Consider the following 6,755-nt stretch of genomic DNA (forward strand, 5'->3'; position numbering starts at 1 on the left):
TCTGTAGAAGCCAATGAAATATACATAAAGGAATACCTGGGTGATTTAAAGTTTCTGAAGCAGAAATGAACCAGTTTCTTGCTCAAGGCTTGTTTCAGGGCATTTGTGCTGCGGGACCCTCCCCAAGCCGGGCGGAAGGAGCTGGGGTGGCGGGGAGAGGAGAGCAGCACCTCCCGCTCGTCTCCTGAGCTCGGGGGCCCCGTGCCTGGGGCTGGGCGTTGTGGGGGGGCGTTTCGTCTGCCCTCTGGACCGCTGCGCCTGCCGACAGCAGAGATTGTCCTGCCCTCTGGGGGCTCCTGTCCCCGACTCCAGGATGCTTCGGGAGTGAGGGAGAGCTGCAGGGAAGCAGGGCACCTGGGGGTGAGGTGAGTGTACTTTTTCCTGCAGTGCTGACGCCGCAGCTGCCAGGCAGGGGCCACGGGCCCCAAACATCTGGTAGAACCCTGGTGCCAACCCGCGGTGGTGGCGCTGTTGCCTGCACATTTCAGCGGGGAGACCGAGGCTCAGAGGTGGGAAGGGACCTGCCCCCCGGGGACCAGCAGGATGGAAACGGGGCCAGGACTGCCCCCCCCCCCCCACTGCCGGCCTACAAGCCCACCCTCTCTCCTTGCACCTCTGCGGGGAGGGTGCCTGGGGGCCGTCAGGAGGGCCTCCTGGGTTTAGGGGGCACTTGCCCGGGGGCCGGGTGAGCAAGGCATGGGGACAGCGGGGTGTGGGGTGCCTGGAGCCTGTCGGGGAGAGGCCTGGGGGGAGAGGCCTGGCAGGTGTCACAGGGTGGGGTTGGTGGGGGTGCGAGCATGGAGTGCTGGTCCTGGCGTGGGCACGGGTTCCCTACTTGGGCAGCGGGTCCTGTGTGGTCCTATGTGTAGTGGCCTGGCTGACCCAGGAGACCAGAGGACTGGGCCGACCCGAGGGCTTGTCTGGTAGGGGCGGCTGAGGGTACCTGGGGCCATGGCGCCTTTGAGGGGGACCAGAGGGGAGCCTCGTGGGGCAGATGAGGAGGTGAGAGCACTGGGAAAGGTGGGGGGTGCGGGAACAGAGGAGGGGGGCAAGGGAGACGGACTGGAGGAGGAGGAGGGAGGCTGTGCAGAAGTCCTCAGGGATGGGGCAGAGGGGACCCCGCTCTGGGTGTCCCGAGGGCCCTGCCGGCGTTCACCTTCACTTGGTAAGGCAGCGCATCCGTCCATCCATCCATCCACCAGTCCGTCCGTCCGTCCGTGCATCCATCCATCCATCCCTCCCTTCCTTCCTTCGCCATGTCCACTAAAGCCTCGGCGAAGATGCCCCCAGGCTCTGATGAGGAAAGGAGGTCTGCAGCTGAGAAGCCCCCTCCTCGTGCCTCATCTCCACCCCCAGAACAGTCGCCCTGGGGCCCTGCGGGCTCAGGCCTGCCGACCCCTGTCCCCGAGGGCGCTGGCTGGAGGGCAGGGCCTCTCTCAAGCCCCCCGAGGTTGCGCCTGTGCAGGGCCCTGAGCGCAGCGGGGGCCCTTTGTTGGCAGACATTCCCAGCTGCTCCCCAGCTGCAGCCCGGCGCCCTTCCTCCCTGCCCGGCCTCTCCTCCCCCGCTAACGCCCACCCCTCCGCCCCAGACACCTTAAAGCGGGGCCCGATGCTCACACCCCGCCGCAGGCCAGCTCGGTTTGCCCTCAATCTGCAGGCAGCCCTTTGTCCGGCGCTCTGTCCGGCCCTGACGGCCCCCTGAGCTGCCGTGGCCGGCCTGGTGGCTAACATCAGGGGGCTGAGATACAGCTAAGGCGCCGTGTGGGCTCTAATGAAACCCCACGGACGAGCGCGGCCCTGCTTGGCGGCTCAGCTGGCGGGCAGGCGGGCGGGTGGGTGGCAGGACCGGCCTCCCCAGCACCCCCTCCACAAGCCCGTGCGCCCTGGTCTCTGAGCTCAGGGCATGAGCTCCCCGGGGGCTTCAGGATTCCAGTTCTCAGGAGCCTGCCTAGGACCAGAAGTGCTTCTTAGGTCAGATCCCCGGCCCAGGTGGTCCTCAAGCCTCTGTCAGGCCCCACGGTTGGTAGTGCTGACCCCCCGGCCGGACCCAGTGGTCCTGAGGAGGGCCCATTGGAGACCACCAGTCCCACCAAGTGTTTCTCAGCAGAGAAGGGAGCCTGGCAGAGCTGAGCACATCGATGTGAGCCCTAGGTGGGGACGGGCTCGCGGCACACAAGCTGGCTCCCTCCCTGGCCCCCCACTCCGTCCCCCGACTCCTGGCTGCCAGGCCTGGAGGGGCTGGGGGGCGTCAAACTTCGGCGGTCGAAAGGAGGTGTTCAGGGGTCAGTCCACCAGCTGCTAGCTGGGAGAACTTGGCAAAATGGATCACTTCCTCGAGCCTCGGTTTTTCCACTCCTAAAATGGGCACGGTTAGGTTACTGGGAGGAGGAAGCCCGACTCTCTGGAACGGGTCTGGCCTACAGCACCTGCGGGCAGTGTCCCCCCCTCCCGCATAGCCGGGGTCCTGAAGCCCACTGCCTCTGCGGACCCTGCCGCTCCGCTGCCTCGGCTGGCCCGTCGCCCGCTCAGGCCGGGCACTGCTGACCAGGCCAAGCCCTCAGCTGCTGGTGTGCGGGCTGGGCCCCCCGCCTCTCACCGGGCCTGGCTGCAGCTGGTGCCCTGGGGGCCCGGCTCACTCTGACCAAGGGCGGCAGAGCAGGCTGTGCAGCCGGCCTCCACCCTGGTCTCCGTGCTGGGGCTGCAGACTCAGAGCCTGCAGGGCTGGGTGAGGCCGAGAGAGTGCGGTACCGCGCAGAGGGCGCCGCAGCCTTCGCTGGGTGCCAGCCGATGGCTCGAGGATGGCCCGTGCAGCTGGAGCTTCCAGTGTTTCAAGAAAGCCGGAACTCTGGGCTTTGATCTGAAATCTGCTTATAAATGTCAGCAATGAGTGAATGTGTTTAAACACAGGGCAGTGGAGACGGATACGCAAGGAAACAGGAGGGGTTAACAGTGTTCCCTGGGGTGGGGGGGTGGGCTCCAGGATGGGGGGGAGGGCAGGGGGAGGCAGGCAGACCTAAGGGGCTGAGTTGAGACAGGAGGGCGTCCGGCGTCTTGCCCCTAGCGCAGAGCTGCGAGTGTGTGTACCTGTGTGTGCGGCGTGTCGAAATCTTCATTAACGCCCTGCCCTGCCCGTCTGACTCCACGTGGCTCAGGGGACCTGGAGGAGTCAGCTCTGCCCCATCCGTGGAGCGGCCAGCGTGCAGGGATGCAGTAGGGCGCCCTCAAGGACACCGGCACAGGCCGGGCGGCGTGGGGGCTCCCAGGAGAGGGTCCTCAGCATCGCTGGGGTCGCTGAGCCTGGGCAGGGGCTCCAGACGCCAGCTCCACGCATGCAATTTCAGACTTAATCCCGGCAACCCCCTGGGGCCGAGGGAACGTGTTCATCAGCTTTGGGGAGCGCGCGGCAGCCCCTGGTGTGTGTCTGCCCGTCGCGCTGTGGGCTTATAGGGTCGGGACCCTGCGGGGCTCCGAATAGCCCCCAAAGGAGGCGGCAGAGATGGGGGCACAAAGGCTGTTTCTTTCTGCAAGATGCATTTGGTGCCCGGGTTTGCTGGCGGGTGGGTGTGTGTCTGCGTGTGTTTCTGAAAGTGTGTCTGTGTCTGTTTCTGTGTGTATGCTTGTGCGTGTGTGTCCGTGTGAGTTGATGCCTCCGCAGAGTTGTGGGCAGCGGGCCGGGTGCCTGGAGGCCGGCCCCAGGTCTCGGCAACTTCAGCAGGACACAGGGAAGAGGGGAGGTTGGCCTGGGAGGGCCGGGAGGGTCAGAACTGAGGGCCCCCCAAGGCACAACTTGAGGCAGAGTCAGAGGCCGGGAGACAGGAGAAGCGGGGCAGTGATGAGAGCCGGGCTGAGTGGAGGAAATGTCTGGGCCTGGCTTATCTTTTTGTAAAAAGCCCTAAAACCTGCCAAGGCCAATTGTGGAGGAGAGGGTGCTGGGCTGGGCCCTCTCCCGCTTCCACCACCCCCGCAGCCAGAGAGCCGCCCCCTCCTCTAAAATATGGATGCTCAGGACGCTATTAGCCCCAGGCAGCTGCCGTTTTCCAGTCAATCTGCTAAATCTATGCTTCTGAGAAGACGCACGTCCTTAGCCAGGGCTGAGTGGGTTCATATAAAGGTGGGAGAAACCCCGCTCCCCTCATGTCAAGATGTCAGAGGCTGAGAACATCAGCTTCACCCTCTCTGACAGCTCCGTCCCCGGACACCCAGCCTTGCTGTACCTGAGACTCCACACAGCCAGAGATCACCTGGCCTGGCCTAGAGGCACCTCCAGCCTTTAAAATATTGTGGTGAAATATACATAACCTCACAGCCATCATCTTAAGTGTACAATTATTCAATGGCCATCTAAGGCCATCCACAGTGCTGTGTACCCATCACCACCATCTGCGTCCAAAACCCTTCATCATCTCTAACAACTCTGCCCCATTAGACACTACCCCCCTCCCCCTCCCCCAGCCCCTGGCACCCACCTTCTACTTTCCGTCTCCGAGAAACGACTCCTCTAGGTACCTCATATGAGTGGAATCATACAGTATTTGTCCTTCTGTGACTGGCCTGTTTTACTTAGCATGATGTCCTCAAGTTTCGTCCATGTTGGAGCAGGTGTCAGAACTTCATTCCTTATTATGGCTGAATCCTCTTCCATTGTCTAGATGGACCACATTTTGTTTATCAATTTATCCACCCACGGACACTTGGGTTGCTTCCACCTTTTGGCTATTGTGAATAATGCTGCTGTGAACATGGGTGTGTAAATATCGGTGCAAGTCCCTGCTTTCAGTTCTTTTGAGTAGTTACCCAGGAGTGGAAATGCTGAGTCATATGATAATCCTACGTTTAACCTTTTGAGGAAATGCCCAACTATTTTCCGCAGTGGCTGCACCATTTCACGTTCCCTCCAGCAGTGCACAAGGGTTCCAATTTCTCCGCAGTCTTGCCAACACTTGTTATTGTCTGTTTTTCTGCTATTGGCCCTCCTAGTGGGTGTGAAGTGGTATCTCACCGTGGTTTTGATTCTCATTTCCCTGACGGCTAACGATGTTAAGCATCTCTTCATGTGCTTGTTGGCCATTTGTAGATCATCACTGGAGAAATGTCTATTCAAGTCCTTTGCCCATTTTTGAATTGGGACCTCCAGCCTTTTTGAGGTCTGTCTTCCTAAGTCACAGAGGGCAGGAACACTGCCAGGCTGGGTCTCGGTGCTCTGGGTTTAAACTGCAGGAGCCCGGGATCCCATCATGCTGAGGGATGCTGGGGTGGGGGCTCTGAGAAGCTGGGGGTCATTAGGACAGGAATGACCTCTCGGGGGGACAGTGACAGGAGATGGGGTGCTGAATGATGGCAGAGCCTCCCTGGCTGCAGGTGCTGGGGGTGCCCAGGACCAGCAGGGGATTTCCCTGATGGACGAGAGTGAGCCATGAGGACCCCAGCGTGCCCGTGCTGAGTGGGGGTCTTTGGGGAAAGTCTTCCTGGTGGTCTCTATCCTCCCTCCAGGCCTGGGGCTTAGGCTCGTCACATTTGTCCTGCCAACTGTTCACTCAGCAAACACTCCTGGGCACCCTGCCTGTGCCAGTGCCCGTGGTGCCCACAGGGAACCAGGCCAGCTGGACTCCTGTCCCCACGTAGCCCACAGTTTCGAGCTGCGCTACCCAACTTAGTTGGTAATGGCCACTCCTAACTATTACAATTTAATACAATGAAATAACACGGGGCTTTTTCTAGCCAAGATGGGGTACCATGGACCAGATCACCGTCCCACCTGACATAAGCAAGAAGTGGACAAAAATATATAGAAAGTCCATTCTCAAGGTGCGGGACATTGGGTAGTGGAGTATGGTGAGAGACTGGAAATCATACAACCACCCCAGCTTACTGCCCTGGAGTTGGAAGGAGGGATGCAGGGGCCTCCCTGGAATGGGGGATGGAGCTGAGGGGGGGACCAAGGAGGTGAGGATATGAGGCTAGCAAACCGGAGAGGAGAGAGCAGCACAAGAAAGCCCTGGGGTCACAGAGGGTCCCTTTCAGGGTTCAGTTGATTCCGTTGAGGAATGATCAGCACAGGTGGGTCAGGGAACTTCCAGAGGTGGGGAAAGGATTAGGAGTAACAGGTTCAGTGCTCAGGGACAGTGCGTGTTCCACAGTCAGCCTGGAAAAGCTCAGGACTCCTGGACCTTTGGGCAGAGTCCTTCCAAAGGCCTTGCTTCACCAGTGGGGTGACCAGACTTAGAGCACTGCTCCACTTCCGCCTAGAAAGTCTTTAAAGCAATGCCCCAAAGGATCAAATTATTTCCAAGTGACTTAGCTACTTCCGAGAAAAACATCAAGAACCCAGAATCTGACAAGATAAAATTCACAATGTCTGGAATCCAATAAAAAATTCACAAGCATCTAAAGAAGCTGGAAAATACAATGCATAATGAGGAGATAAATCACCAACACCAAACCAGTACTGACACAGATGTTAGGATTAGCACACAAAAGCATTAAAACAGTTATTACAATTGGATTGTTTTTGGATATGTTCAAAAAGTTAAGCAGAGACATGGAAGATGTAAAGAAAAGACCCCGATTAAACTTCTAGAGATGAAAATTCCAATGCCTGAAATGAAAAACATAGCATATATAATTAATGGTGGATTAGACATTGTGGAAGAAATGATTAGCAAACTTGAGGATGTAGCGTTAGAAATGATATGAATAGAAACACAGGAAAACATTAATTTAAAAATAAACAGAGTATCAATGAGCTTTGGGAAAAC

The sequence above is a fragment of the Physeter macrocephalus genome, chromosome 11, assembly GCF_002837175.3.
Source record: "Physeter macrocephalus isolate SW-GA chromosome 11, ASM283717v5, whole genome shotgun sequence".
Lineage (NCBI taxonomy): Eukaryota > Metazoa > Chordata > Mammalia > Artiodactyla > Physeteridae > Physeter > Physeter macrocephalus.